The sequence below is a fragment of the Trachemys scripta genome, chromosome 12, assembly GCF_013100865.1.
Source record: "Trachemys scripta elegans isolate TJP31775 chromosome 12, CAS_Tse_1.0, whole genome shotgun sequence".
NCBI lineage: Eukaryota > Metazoa > Chordata > Testudines > Emydidae > Trachemys > Trachemys scripta.
The window spans coordinates 10,736,424-10,752,341 of NC_048309.1; the positions used below are offsets into that span (position 1 = coordinate 10,736,424).

Sequence of the window (15,918 nt, forward strand, 5' to 3'; positions counted from 1 at the left end):
ATTAAAAAACGACTATCATGAGACCTATATAAAATTGCAAGAACTGACAATGCTGTAACCTTCATTTACACTTTTTAAAGCTTTTGCATTGTTTCCTGCTACTCGCCTCAATTCTAGATTCTTAGGAGATAAATCACATTATCTTAGTCCTTGTCTACAGAGGAAAGTTTTTCACTCCATGTTTTTCTGCTATAACTATATTGAAAGAGTATGTCCACACTGCTTTGTTTATGCTGGCTTAAAATACTTCCTGTGTGAATCATTGTGTCTACACAGCTCTGTGCTTTTCTGACATAACAACCCAGCACTTTAGGGGGGGGGAAGGATAGCTCAGTGGTTTGAGCATTGGTCTACTAAACCCAGGGTTTTGAGTTCAATCTTTGAGGGGGCCCACTGGGGCAAAATCAGTACTTGATCCTGCTAGTGAAGGCAGGGGGCTGGACTTGACTCAATGACCTTTCAAGGTCCCTTCCAGTTCTAGGAGATGGGATATCTCCATTAATTAATAGATATCCCATGAGGCAACGTTCTGCCACGAGACTTACGCATGCTGGGATTTTTCTCCAGCACGTTGTGGGATAGCTACCAGAATTCCAGGACTTTGGGTCAAACTAATAAACTCCCATGATTCCTTTCCTGTTCATCTGGTTTTAACAATCCAGCACCATTTTCAAATTGCTGTCAGTGTTTCCTTTATGCTGCCTGCTGAATGACATAATCCTAGAGCCATGAATACAAACAGGGTGCTCCAGATGTATCAACAGTCACACAGCCAGCTGGCTCTGGAGTAGTTGGGAGACAACCACCAGCATAGCTGCCATTATACTGCACAAATACTGCTAGAGGAGGAAGAGGAAGAGAAGTACTGTGGTGACAGCACTGAGCAGTTCATTCTGCGTGACATTTTACTGGAGCAGCTTCAGTAGGCAGAGCACCACTTCTGAGCTTGGCCAACCAGCACTGAATGGTGGGACAGGACAGTGCTGCAGAACTGGGATGACCAGCTGTAACGATGCTGGTTCTGGCGGGACCCAACTGAGTGTGCCAATTCAGGACCAATTGCTTAAAACAGGGCAGTTACAGCCCCAGGCTGGGGTTTTTCCACTCTAAGGCAAACCAAACCAGCCAGACGAAGAGGACTTTGGTCTCACCCCACTGGCTAACCACAAGTCACACAAGCAATTCCCATAGACACTCCAGTATCACCACCAGTGCCACTTGTTATGGGGACAAATGATTATGAAAACCAATACCCCAGTAAAAGAAAAAAAGGTTCTCTCGATCCCAAAGGACCAAGCCCCAGATCCAGGTCAATATACAAATCGGATCTTACTCACAAATCACGCTGTTGCCAATCCTTTAGAATCTAAAATCTAAAGGTTTATTCATAAAAGGAAAAAGATATAGATGAGAGCTAGAATTGGTTAAATGGAATCAATTACATACAGTAATGGCAAAGTTTTTGGTTCAGGCTTGTAGCAGTGATAGAATAAACTGCAGGTTCAAAATCAAGTCTCTGGAGTACATCCACAGCTGGGATGGGTCATTCAGTCCTTTGTGTAGAGCTTCCATTTGTAGCAAAGTCCCTCCAGAGGTAAGAAGCAGGATTGAAGACAAGATGGAGGAGAGGCATCAGCCTTTTATAGTCTTTTCCAGGTGTAAGAACACCTCTTTGTCCTTACTGTGGAAAATTACAGCAAAATGGAGTCTGGAGTCACATGGGCCAGTCCCTGTATACTTTGCTGCGTTGCAAGGCGTATTTGCCTTCTCTCAATGGGTCAATTGTATAGCTGATGGTCTTTAATGGGCCATCAAGCAGGCTAGGCAGAGCTAACACCAACTTGTCTGGGAAGTCTCCCAGAAGCATAGCATAAGTTTGAAATACAGACAGTATAGAGCCAATATTCATAACTTCAACTACAAAATTGATACACACATATAGACAGCATAATCATAACCAGCAACCCATAGCCTTGTCTTAGACACCTCATTTGACCCCCTTTATACAAGATTTGGTGCCACTACAGGATCATGGTTGCAACAATGATCTATATGGTCCCAGATTATATCAATAATGTCACACCAGCGGCAGTATCTGAACTTCAGAATGCAGAAGCTGCTTTTTTCAAGATCTATGCAGCGCTCACCCTGAAGCTGCAGCAGCACAAATACCAACATGAGAATTCCCCTCAGCGTGGAGAAGCGTGTGGCCATCATCATCGGGAATCTCACCATCCCTGATTGCTACCAGTCAGTAGCTAACCACTTTGGGGTTGGTAGGTCAACTGTCAGGGTTGCTGTCATGATGGCTGTGATGCTATTAAGAGGGTGCTGCAGCTCTGTTTCATAAAGCAATGCACAGGAGGTTGTTGATGGATTTACATGGTTGGGATTCCTAGTTGTATACGGGGGCCATTGATGTGATTTAGGTACCCATTATTTGTCCCCTAGCCTCTGATCCCCAGGCTTCAGAGTTCAGTCAGATCTTGTATTCCCTTTCTGTTGAGGACCACCATGGTACATTCACCAATATTAATGTGGGGTGGTCAGGAAGGGTCCATGCTGCCAGGATCTTCAGAAACTGACCCCTCTTTTACCGACTGCTCCCTGTACTTCTCTCTTGTTCTTATCCTGGGGCATGAGGCCTTCCCTCCAATTTTCTGTCTTCTTGGCCTGCTCTTGGGATGCCGTCAGCAAACACATCTTCCCTCATCCTGTTTCTCTCCCCTCATAGGTTTCCCAGGCATTCAGGAACTGATAATGCCCCTTTCTGTGAGGGCTGTAGCATGTCAGGTACTAGGGGAACAAAGAAGCAATACAAATAGTTATTATAATACTTACTGATTGAGGTCCCCTCCACAGCCCTGTCAGACTGGCTCTCTGTCTGGGTCTCAGGGACCACCTCTGTACCTGGGTTTCTAGTCCAGGGTTTGGTGTGCCAAAGAGATCGTGGTTGTCCAAGGGAATCCCTTCCTCACTGCAGTCTGTGATTGGACTTCCAAACTGTCCACAACATAAAGGGATTCCACGATGGCCTCCCTAGCAAAAGTCTGATCTGGCTTCTCACAGAATGCATAGGCACTGGGAGCATTGCTGGAGGGCTTTTTTTTTGTCCCTAGAATTGTTATAATTCTGCCAGAAATGCTTGGCTTTGGTACAACACTGAGCCTTGTCCTGGGAGTGCCCCTTCTCCTGCATTTGCTCCAATAGCCGAACAGATCTTCTCATCCTGGTAACTCCTGTTAAGACAGGGCTGGATGTGCTCCTCGCCACAGAGGGCAAGGAAATCCAGACCAGAACTGGATAAGGCCGTGCACAAGCACTATGCATGGCTGTTATGACGGACTCCTAGGTATCTTAACTTGCCATGAACTGAAATCACAAAAGGGCACACCTGGGTGCGTACCAGCATTTAAACAGGGAAGTGACAGAGTCATGACAACCCCACAGCAATGGAGGACTCACAGGTAAACAGACAGAGTGCGAAGAATGCAGTGTAGGACAGCCATGGAGAACAACTCATTCCAGAATAGAGAGTTATGTTGCTTCCAAAGCGGATTAATTAAAGCAGGATAAGACACCAGATAAATTTATAATTTAATTTAAAATTCTGGACAAACTGAAGCTGTACCAAAAAACCTCCCCAATGTAGACAAGGCCTTAGACTCCCTCATGCCCACTTACTAACCTGAAACTTGCAACACTTTGCCCATTACCTCTATATTTCACTCAGAGAATTCAAGTGGCTTGCCTGCCTAGTGTCCCCAAATGAGTTTGTGGGAGAACTGGGAAGAGCATCTCGATCTCATCCTCTTCAGAACTGTGCTCCATCTTGGCCAAAAGGTGAAACACAAACTTATCTGCAGCCATTGAAAGAAACAATCAACTCCTTACAAGCAGCAAGAGTTTCCATAGCGCTGACACAGAAAATCAGCACAATCATTTGTGAGAATCCTTTCCCTCAATGTGAGGCACAACACTAGTCAGTTGTGGTTAGGATTGTGTCAGGAAACGCGACACTTTACAATTGTGTCAAGCATGATAACGTTTTCTAGAGAAGAAAAGCTCTCATCTACGGTGGTGTGCAATGCACTGCAAATTTGCACAGGCAGAGTTGAGAGCAGAATTTGTCCCAAAAGTTCTAAAGTGTCCCTATTTCTTTCTTTAAAGTTTAAGTAGACAGTGGCCAGAAAGTGAGGCCTGTTACCACCAGGCAGACAGACTTCTGCAGCACGATCCCCAGGCTATTTAGTCTAAGTTCAATCACTGAACTTTTAGAGGTGTTTATTTTTCAAGATATTTTGGCCAAATTTTATTTTCCTCTTGAGTCAAACAATTAAGCTACTTTTAGATTCTTTCCCTTCCCCTTTCTTGTACCTGTGGTCCTGTAGCTGAGGTACCTTGAATATTACGGTACATTCAACTCTTCTTCCAGGCACAAATACTAACAGCAGAATGTGGTCTAAATGTTGCAATTCTTTATTCTACAAATGGATATCACTAAGGGGAATTTGTCTTTGCAATTCCATATAAAGCTAGGTAAACCCAATATACAATACAGATTAGCACAATATTACAGCCTATGTTCATTGAGGTATCTTTACACAGTGGCTCTCTAAAACTTGGGGACATTATTGTTTTACATATGTGAATGTTATTAGGACTGATTCCCTCTGCTATCTCCAATAGCCCACATATTCATTACACCTTCAAATGCAGTGAGGATCCAGGCTAGCCATTAGTTGCTATTCCTGCATTGCACTCTAGGGAATCATGATCACATGATTCACTCCTATAGCCAACTGGGTACTACTCTCTATTTTTAAATAAAGACAAAATTGTAGGAGAGTTGACCTTCTTGGATCAGCATAAGCTGGGAATCATGAGGAGGAGGAACAGCTAATGTGAGGAGAAAGCAGATTCTACAGAGCCATACAGCTGGTATTCTGTCAGCCAGGTAAAGCCACTTCAACGTTGGAAAGGACCAGGAGCCCTATTGGCTAGAAAGTCAGGGACTGAGCCTGTAATTAAGGGCCCCTTAGTACAGGGATGCAACTGCTGATGAACAGGGTGGGAGAGATGGGATTTTACCAAACAAAATGATGGTCCAGTAAGCATGACGAAGGCCTATACCATTTTAACAATACTAGTAAAGGTAAAGTGGTACATTTGGATACAGTCAAATTGGTATAAAGGCGCTGTGTGCTAGGAGAGCTGAGGATTCTCACCATCTTGCTGGATCTGGCCCTTTGTCAGGTTGGAACACTCACCCATCTGGGACCTCTCTTCTACCTACCTGCCCTTCCTACCCAAATCTGTAAGAACAGAATCATTATTTACCACACAGTAGTTTAAAAAAACCTGAACAAACCCTGACACCCACTATGTTTTCTTTTGCACGATTGTTATTATTTTAAAATAGCTTTAACTGGTTTTTTTTTTTTTTTTTTTTTTTTTTTTTTTTAAACAACACATTTTTAAAGCAAATTTATAGAAAAAAAATAATTTGTGCTCTCTTGTTGAGACTGAATGCAGAGTCAACCTGGCATGAGATTTTATAGCAGAATCGTAAACCTCTGCAAGTTTAAAAAACGTGGCATATGAGAGAGACACTGGCAGACCTTTAAACTGCAGGAGCACTTGAGGGCGCTGCTGTAATAAGTTTCTCTCACCCAAAACAATCCCAGTTAGCTTTGTTAGGAGCTAAATCCTTCTATTACAATACGAGTTACACTCCTTAGCTGCTACTTACATTCTTGCTGTTACATAGTAGCCCCGCTGTTATGGTACGCAATGAACAGAGGCGTGCTCTAGCATTAAACATTCAAGGTTAGCACCAATTATTGTTTAAACTGTTTACACGAGGAAGTGAAAGCAGTTTAGGTAGCTTCGGAGTGACAGTATTCTTCTTTTCCAGATTTTATTGGCCCTTCCCTGCAGGAAGTACAAAGGAGCGGGCTTTGTGCAGCGCATTAAGATGGTGTTGGGGGACCGGAGCGATGGAAATCACCCTCTAACCCTGAGGGTTGGCCTACGGACGGGGCTGGCTCCAGGCACCAGCTTAACAAGCAGGTGCTTGGGGCAGCCAAGGGAGAGGGGCGGCACCTGCGGCGATTCGGGGGCAGCAGGTCTCTCACTCCCTCTAGGAGCGAAGGACCTGCCGCTGAACTGCTGCCACCGATCGCGGCTTTTTTTTTTTTTTTGCTTGGGGCGGCAGAAATGCTGGAGCCGGCCCTACCTATGGAGCAGGAATAGCTGCCACGGCTCCTTTGCACCCAACTTTTGTGGGTTTGGGTTTGCTGTGGCTATGTGATTATCATCTCTCTCTCCACAACTGGATCCAGTGGGGAGCCCCCCCCCGCATCATGGTGAAGAGACGCCACCCATCTACATCCCTCCTGCCCCTGCCATGTCCCTTCTCCCTCTCTCTCTCCTGCAGGGCAATAGGACCTGATCCAAATTCCACTGAAGTCAAGAGAGATTTCCCTGGATCAGGTTGTTAGTGCTCCTGTGTCGCCACAAGTTTTCCTTGTGCTAGGAAAAGGTTTGTGGCTTTCCTTATTTCATTAAATCACTCCCCCTCGCCCACAAGCCTCCCTGCTCCAAAGCAAAACTTTGCATTTTGAATAAGAAATGGTCTTTTTATTTAAGTAAAGCTGTAACTTGCCTGCCTGACAAATTGTTCTCTTCAAAAGCTCTGCACTTACAATGCTGCATTTGATAGTCCTGTGATAAAGGAATGCTCTCGTATTTAGTGCCATTTCTGAATTTTTGGCTGAACAACAATTTTCACTGTTGCACTTTAACTACTGCAGTTTTCTTCAGTACAAATATGTTTTGCTAGATAGGAAAAACAAAATCACAAGAAAGCAATTTTAGGGAATGGAAAATCTGCAGAAATCTACCAGAAAGCAGTATCTATACTTAAGAGGAGTGTTTGAGGACACGAGCTGAAGTAGGTTTATGAGCATGGACAGAGGTTCACCTCAGTTAGAAGCCAATTTAGCTTCAATCCTGCAAACACACATGGAAGTAAAGTTTATGCATGTAAGTAATCTCATTGACTTTAATGGGACTGCTTACGTGCATGTTTGCAGGACCAGGCCGATATGGTAAAAAAAAAAAAACAAACAAAAAACAAAACAAAACAAAAATGTAATGGGAACAGTGTGGATGAAGCTAGTGAAATGAAAGCAAGCTGTCTCAGAATCCTCTATCACTTAGGAAAAGAAAGGGAAACAAATACCACCTAGACCAAAAAGCGTTTGAGAAAAAAATCTCTTACCTCCATGGATAAAACATGATTATTTGCTGCTGCGTTCAGTTAAATTAAAGAGAATTAAAACTGTGAACCCTCCCTCCCCCCAGCAACATGCATACCCAATTCTAGCTGTTTTCTTTGGTACCGTATTATTTTCATCTCTCTGGTTGTATCTGTTGGCCCCAGCCTGAATGGGATTCTTTACTTTTTCAGCTTATTTTGTTTTTAATTAGCTCTTCGGGTTGGGAAGACTGAATGGGCCTTGATGCCATGCTGCCTTCCTGAGTCTGCAGTCAGACAGAATGAAACTATGGGCCTCCTCTTAATACTTTAGAGAGTCTTGTATAACTGATCCCCAGAGATCAGCTTTTTGGGAAGGAGGGAACCTCACAATCCCAGATTACAGTCAACAGATTCCCAGTAGCTGGAATGATCTATGAACACAATCAGCGCAGGTATTTTAAATAACACTGACAATGAGCTTCAGAGTTAGCATTTCAAAGCTTCTAGGGACAATTTCAGAGAGTGCTGAGTGTCGCCTGCGAGGTGCTGGGCATTATCAACTCCAACTTACTGACAGAAGTTGAGGGCGTTCAGCACCTAGGGAAGATGTTCAACAACATGCAAAAATTAGGCCTTTAGAGCTATAGGACCAAACTGAGCCATAGTGCAAGAGGATGCAAATCAGTGGGAGCTGTGCCCACGTATGCCAGGGCTGAATTTGACCCGTTGTTTCAGTCTGCAGGGCACACTCAGTCTTCGCAACCAGAAGGGTTAGAAGATATTTTTTTAGGTAAATGAAAGGCTTATATTCTCCAGAAACTGATGGGACCACCAAAGAAATGCTGTTGTGGTATTTATGTCAGTACGAGCTCAATCCAGCCTCTTGACTGATCCATTTACTGCGGATGAAATAAAAATCATTTGCTCCAATTAATGGTTGCATTAAATGAAAAATGGGCCATGTATCCTGGAGGTTCCATTACGGGCTGACTTGAAAAGAACGAACAAGGTTCCTGCCTAGCAAGTGCAGATGATGTTACATGGGGTAGTCACCATGTGCACATTCAAACCCTGCTGCAAGTAAGGCGCTCTACTCAAACTGCAGAAAACAGGTCCAAATGAATAGGACTAAAATCATATGGTAACAAAAATAACCTGTACAGACATTTACAGTGACTCAGAAAAGGCAAAAGGTCTTACAGTTTAATGGGAACTCTGATACAATCTCTGGGTCATCTGATAAACTGAATATGCCATATTATTGTTAGCTGCAAAAGGTTTTGAAATATGACCATGTAATAGGCGATACCTCTCTAGTGCCCCTTTGGGGAGAGGGTCGGCACTGCTCCTGTCTCAGTGTCCAGACAAAGCCCTCTAGCTATCCAGTGGTTCTCAACCTGCGGCCCAATCAGCACAGAGCTGCGGCCCATGTGACATCCTCAGGGCCACACAAATAGTACTGGATGCAGCCCACAATAGTAAACAGGTTGAGAACCACTGAGCTATGCTGTTCAAGGTGTCAGCTCCCTTGCGGGAGGTGAGGGGGCATATTAAAGCAGTCCAAACCAAGTGGGCATGTTTCCACAGCCCACTAAAGCAAAGTCCTAGGCTTCTGGGAAGCCGACAAGGGTGAGGGGAAAACCAACCAAAAGTACTGGCCTCTCTCCTTTCTGGGTGGCCAAGGCTTTCAAGCAGTTTCCCCAGTTAGCAACCCCTGCTTCCAGGGCCCAGAGAGCTCCGAGTTGCTGTTTTACTCTTTCTGAGTGCCCCCATGAATTGAGCAGGGATCCTCCCTTTGAAGGACCCGCCCCGTCTCCAGGCTTCCTTCCCCCTCAAGAGTGAGCTCAGGATCGCATCAACCGAGCCCGACTTCCCCCATTTCCAGCAAAAAGAAGCCCACCTTGCTGTGCTTCTTTCCTGCGTGACGCTGTACTCTAAACCAAGGGGGGTTGGTGAGACAAGTACCATCGCATAATGCCTGGGTTTGTTTCCTTCCTCATATTTAGCTGCTGGAGTGGGGCGTGACCCATAATGAGAGAGAGGGAAAAATATTACCCAGGAAATAGTAACTAAGAGCTTCTATGGCCCACTTGACCACTAGTGCTTGCTTTTTGATCCAGGGAAAAGAACTTGGGCCTGGGGAACAGTCCTGCTCTTTCAGAATACCCCCCTGCATTGAGCAGGGATCCTCCTCCCTTTTAAAGGCCTAGCTCCAGGCTTGACGAGCCTTACAGGTGCACAGGATTGACACTGACTGTGCTCAGAAGAGCTCTTTAACCCTTTCTTGACAGGGGTGAGAACTACCCCACCACTGACAAAGAGAACTAATTGCTCAGACACAGTGAATGCAGCAGATGATACAAACAAACCTGTATCTCACTCCACCCAACTCAGTTACTCGCTGTGGGTCTGAGGCCAACTAATTAAAAAACAGAAGCCAAATAAAGAAATCTCAACTTGTATAATTTAGAGCCTGCAGTTCATAGATTCACAGCCATAACAGGTCAAAAGGACGGGGGCAGTTTGGGGAATACGTCTGTGTCAATTTATGAATTCCTTTTTGTTTTGTGAAATATAATTTTAGGACTGTAACCTCCAGTAAGGATTAGAACGTCCACTTTGTAGCAGAGACAGACCATGTCTAGGAAGATGAAATAAGCCTACCAAAGGGCCACTGAAATTGAATAGTGCTACCTTGGTGGTACAATGGGGTTGCTACTGACAGAGCCATTGACTTTTAATGACTCTCTGCCCAACCTGGGGTAGGGGTTGAATATAGAAAATCCCCAACAGAAGGAGAGTCCGAGAAAAGGTGTCCCAACTGCTTGTAAATGGAGACGTGCTCTCGGAGCAAGGGGAGCCACCCCATTGCAAGAAACAGAAAGATACAGGTGGAAGATGGGGAGGCACGAGGGGCTTGGCTTTCCCACAATGAGGCACCCAAGGACACTCAGGAGTGGGAAGGACACTGAGAAGGGATTGTGTTCAGATATTTAGAATCTTACATAAAACTATAATGCTCTTGCGCTGTCTAAGAGCGAAGTGAGTGTTTAAAAAGTTCCTGTGAAATTTCTTGTGTGAGCTAAGCATTGCTGCTCCCCTTGACATATGGGATTGCAGATTCTGTTTTTTGTCCTTGCCAGGAACTGCTCTGAACAGCGAAGCCATGACAAGTGTGTTCACACAAGTGAAGTTAATGGAAAGTCACAGCTCAGGATCTTGGTTAGCCTCGCCTGGGTGTGAGCATCCCCCCTCCAATGTCCTACCTGCATTACAGAGTCCTCACTGTTTCTGCACTTGTGTGCGTGCGTGCATCTGGGATAAGCACAGTGCGTGCATCTGGGACAATATCCCACAGTTCTTCGTGCTGAGATGCTCTAGGATTCTTTCCCAGTCAATTGTATCAATTGCGAGAGAACTTGTCTGACCTTCAGGCAGAATTGCAGGAAGGTCATTGGAGGACTGTCAGCAGTCAGGTGATTTAGCCTGCATCCTCATTGCAAAGTGGGAGCATTACAGCCTAAGCTAAAGCAGAACCAACCCCCCCGCCCCCATCCGACCAGGTAAGCTACCTCGGGCTTGAAAGCACCTCCAAACCCAGCTCAGAGATATTTCTTTGTGGATTGCAGGGGTATTCAGGCTAAAACCCAGATAAGAGCCCAGGTTAACTGTGCTGTGAAGATGTACCCTTAATAGCCGTCAGTCGAGGCTAGTATTGCTCTAGGCTCATCTTTGCAAAAGCGCTCAAGCTAACTGAACTGCTCTCACAGATAAAGTATATGGAGGAATCTCACACTATGAAGACCAGTTTGTTCCCACTGGGACTTCGAGATCTCTCCGTTCCCAAAACCACAGCTTTAGCACTTCAGCTACCGATCTTGTAAAACACAGTAGCTCCGCTAGCATCTTGCAGGCCTCCAACCACTGAACAGATGAGACATTAATTTATTGCTACACTTCAAGCACAAGAAGTGTTTGACTCCGAGTGCACAAACACAAAGGTCTGTTCTTGCTCAGAACTAGTTCTTGCCCAGAGCCTTGTAGGCTCAGATTCCAAGACCTGGCCAGAAGGGATCATTGTGATTATCTAATCTGATCTCCCATTCAACACAGACCACAGAACTTTCTCAAAATAATTCCCAGAGCAGATCTTTTAGAAAAACATCCAATCTTGAATTAAACATTGCCAGTGATGGAGAATGGACCACAAACCCCGGTAAATTGTTCCAGGGGTAGATTATTCTCACTATTTAAAATGTATACTTTATTTCCAGGCTGAATTTGTTTCTTTATTAAAAAATTCCTGAATCAGCCACTTCATTATCTTGCCTGGGATTAATATCAGACTGACAGGCCTATAATTACCTGGGTCATCCCATTTACCCTTTTTAAATATTGGCACAAGAGTAGCTTTTCCCCAGTCTTCTGTAACTTCCTCAGTGTCCCAGACTTATTGAAAATTGACATTAATGGTCTAATGAGCGCCTTAGCCAGCTCTTTTAAAATGCTTGCATGCAAGTTATCTGGACCTGCTGATATAAAAATGTCTAACTTTAGTAGCTGCTGTTTAACATCCTCCTGAGATACTAGTGGAATGAAAAGAGTGTTATCTGATATGATGTCACAGGGAGTGCTCCCTCGCCCTGGATTTCTCTTAGCAAGCAGTCCTCACACACTCTAATGCAGGTTCATCACAGTATACTTTATTTACAAAGTCTTATACAGTTTTATATCCCATCACCATAAGGCTTCTCCCAAGCTTCAAAATACCCTCTAAGAACAAGGTGAGGGGAGGGGGAAGAGAGGTCTCACCTCTTTGAAATTCTGAGCTTCGTTGCCCTTCCTTCCAGCTTTCCCTCTCCCTGCCTATCTCCCTTTTAACTGTTACAGCTGACGAGCTGAATCCCCTATATTAATTGGTTAATCACCCAGTCCTTGATCAATTATTTCCTTGATTTAGCCCCTGCCGGGAAGCTTACTGGCTGTAAGAGTGGTGAATCAGCCTTAGGCCACTTCTACTGTCACATATGACTGCATCATCTGTTTTTTCCCCAATACAGAACAGAAGTGTTTTTAAACACGGCTGCCTTGATAATTCTACAATTGATAATTCTACCATTTCCATCTACTAATGGACCAGTAGTGAGGATTATTTTTGTTCCCCATATACTTAAAATACTCCTTTTTATTGTCCTTATCGCTGCTGGCCATGGAGTCTCCTTATGCATCCCTTATCAATGTTCTGCAACTTCCCTTATCAAGTTTGTCGAGCTATTCTTCCTGTACATACTTTTCAAGCTGGTATATACTACACTTCACTGGGCTATTCATTTAAATATAAGGTATGAACCATGAATTGGGCTCCAGTTGCAGAATCAATGAACATTTACCCAGTGTCATAACCTGACACTGTGCTGCTGCTTCTGAATTAATTCAGAACTTTTCATTGTCCTGCAACACACTGGAGAGAGCAGTGCAAATTGGAACAACCCTGCAAATTTTGGATTAAGGGGAAGCAAACTTGCTACAGGGTAAGGAACTTTAGAAATGCTGGTTATATGAGTAGCTTAGAATAGATTGGTTGGATGGGCCAGACAAAAGTGTGAGGAATATGGGATCTGAACAGGATACTCTCAGAATTTAAGGCAGTGGCCAGATCCCTTGAGATTTGCAAGGTCTTAAATGAAATAGCATTACTTTAAGTACTCATGGGAGGTGTGACAGATATTGCAATTGTATGCAATATATTTGGGGTCCATACTGTATTAAATATATGAATACTTATCAGTGATTGTGTTCTACTTCAGGGATAAAGTTACCACATGTCCTACAGAAATTAAGAACAATGGAAGACGATTAAGGTGAATCACTGAAATTAAACTCTGGAGGGGTATTACCCCCTGGAGAGATTTGCATGTACTGGTTCAAGCTGAGTTTTTTTTAGAGACTTCGAGACAAAGAAAGGGCTTTTGGTATAAAAAGATGAGTTTGTATTGACCCAGGGCCTTCCTTCTGATCCAACAAACAAACAGGACTTTCTGTCAAATGGGGGCTCCAAACCTGGTGGAAGGACTTTGGCCCCATAGACCAATGGGTGACTCCTAGTATATTTAGTGTTTGTTTAAATCTGTTTATTGGTTTTTATTATGTTTTCTTTGGAATAGTTTTACCTTAAAAATAAAGGCACTTGCTTAGAAATTGCCATATGGTAACTTGTAGCTGTGGGCAATACACTGTTCAGAACTTGCAGAGAGAAAGCAAGGCACACGTGCTGGTCTTTAATCACACTGTCTTGCTGTGGATATCACTGTGTAAGCAAAGGGAGCTGTACAGTCTTAAAAACCCAATCAGAAGGGACTAGGACAAAGATCCCTGCCCAGAGATAGGGGATGGCTGGAGACATGAGACCTCCTGGGAGACTGGGAACCCCGGTGGTGAGGGAGATACAGGTGATGAAAGCTGGGTAATAGGGGATGGATCATTCAATAAATATCCCTCTTCTGTTCACTCCCTTTGAAGTATCTGGAACTGGCCACTGTTGGAAGACAGAATACTGGGCTAGACTGAGCATTCATCTGACCCGCTATGGTCATTCTTATAGTCTTATGAAACGGTGATAGTAGGTTGTTGACTATATCAATCATGCTAAGCAAATAATTCAAAATCTTAGACTTCTTCTCCTGGAACAAATAGACTCTGGCTATTTTGGTATGGACAGTCTCTTACTTAGGACAAATTCCATCAGTGTGGGAGAAAAAAATCAGCTATTAAAAACACACAAAAATCCCCCACATGTATAAAATTATCACAGATCCTGACAATTAAGTTGCAGACAACCAGAAGCGTCTGTCTGGGTCAAAAACGAACAATTCTAGACCTTCTACCAGCAAGCAACTGAACTGCTCACAGATTTTCAGTGCCTGCTTAAGCTGGAAAATAGATCAATACTATTAGTCTAGTCTTCTCAGGACACAGGATAGAAAACTTCCTGATGATTTGTAGCTGCAGTATTAAATAGGGCTTCTTTGCATCGGGTACCAACTGTTCTACCTACTGCAATGACCCAGATGCATGTGTCTCAAATAGAAAGTTCTAATACTTTCCATCCATTGTCAATCAATCAAGCCATTTGTGCTACCTCAGCACGGTATGTTTATGCTGATTGCTGGTTTCCCATAGACTTTTGAATAGTCTCTTTAAGAGGCAGCTTTCCTTAGTCTTCAACAGGAAATCTAAATCACTGGACATATGCATGCCAGATTACTTAATGCATCCCACTCTGAGTACTTACAATGGATTCACTCCAAAATTTTCCAGGGTCACACGATATTCTGTGATGCAATTTCCCAGTCAAGGAAGGTTTTGGAGCTAAATCTTTTGCAACCCTCTATCTGGAGGCAAAGTTGAAGAAAGGGCATAGTGAAAAAATCCAGGATGCTGGGAATAAAATAAACCAAAAATGCAGTAAGATCTACCCAGATAATGTACCTATAACATAAATTTTTTATTTAAAATAGAAAGGGCTGTAAGACATGTTCTCTATTTTTTTAACAGCATCACTGTATTGTGCTGCTTCCTGCCCTCTGATGGACACTCCTTGCTATTACAACGTTTAGACACACTAGGTCAGCAGTGTAAGATGTATCCTGAATTATTAGGCTTCTAATTAAAAATGCAATGTGGCCAAGTTACAGTTGCTGTAGGAACCATAATGTTGAGTTATCGGATTCCTGTACATGTAAAATCTTGGAGTTTTGTATTCATGTAATTATTGAATTGTTCGTACAGTATGCTCTGGATTGCTGGTATCTCCTGTGTTCTTTCCTAGCCAAAGCAACACGTGACAATAATGTGTTACTCTCTCTATATTCAGACATCATAGTCAACAGATGGACTACAAACAGGCATCATCTGGGATACAGTGCATCATTCTGACCACAGAAGCCAGGCAGCCCCTTACCAGTTAAGCTACAAGCAAATCTCTGTTAGTTGTAGTAACAATAGTTCTGTAGTATTGAGGTTTATTCCTTCTTTGTTGTTCAGGAGGGAGAGGGAATTCTTATTATCTCTGAGCAGGTCTGACATTCAATCCAATAGAAAAACAATGGAGACACACATGCTAGCCAGCAGATTGTGTCACCCTGTCATGGGGCACACCACTCACTGCTTGAAGTGCCTCCTGCTGGTCGCTCTGGGGATTAGCTCTTTCAGGTGACACCCTCTTCCGTGGTTCCCATGCCATCATTCCAACTCTGTTGTCCGCCAGCAGCCCCTCTCGCAGCCTCAGGAACCACAGCATCCTCTTTGTGGGTTGTCCCTCTGGCTGTGCCACTATCCGTGTTTTCCCCCTTCCGGGGGTGGGAAAGTATCTCCAGTTCTATAGTCCAGCCACTTCCCCAATGGTGAGGGGTACGGGCAGACCCACCCACTACTCTGGGTCCTGGCCCAGGGACCCTGTGGATAGCAGCCTCCTGATGCCTCTTCTTAACTTCTCCACCAGTGCTGCTTCAATTCCCTGGGCCACTTCCCTATGACCCTAGCACCTTCTTCACTCTCTCCTCAGGGCCTCCAACCAGCATGTTCCAATAACCAGCCAGGAGCTCCCTCTTGCTCCCCCAGCTTTTATCAGCAACTTCTCTGTCCAAGGTGCTATC

At 44.0% G+C, this 15,918-nt stretch overlaps 1 protein-coding gene across 1 annotated transcript in view; it reads right to left on the bottom strand.

The window, feature by feature from the left end:
* The window catches only part of GNAS (GNAS complex locus), a 236,362-nt gene that overhangs the window by 185,358 nt on the left and 35,086 nt on the right, over positions 1 to 15,918 (bottom strand). The window lies entirely within an intron of this gene.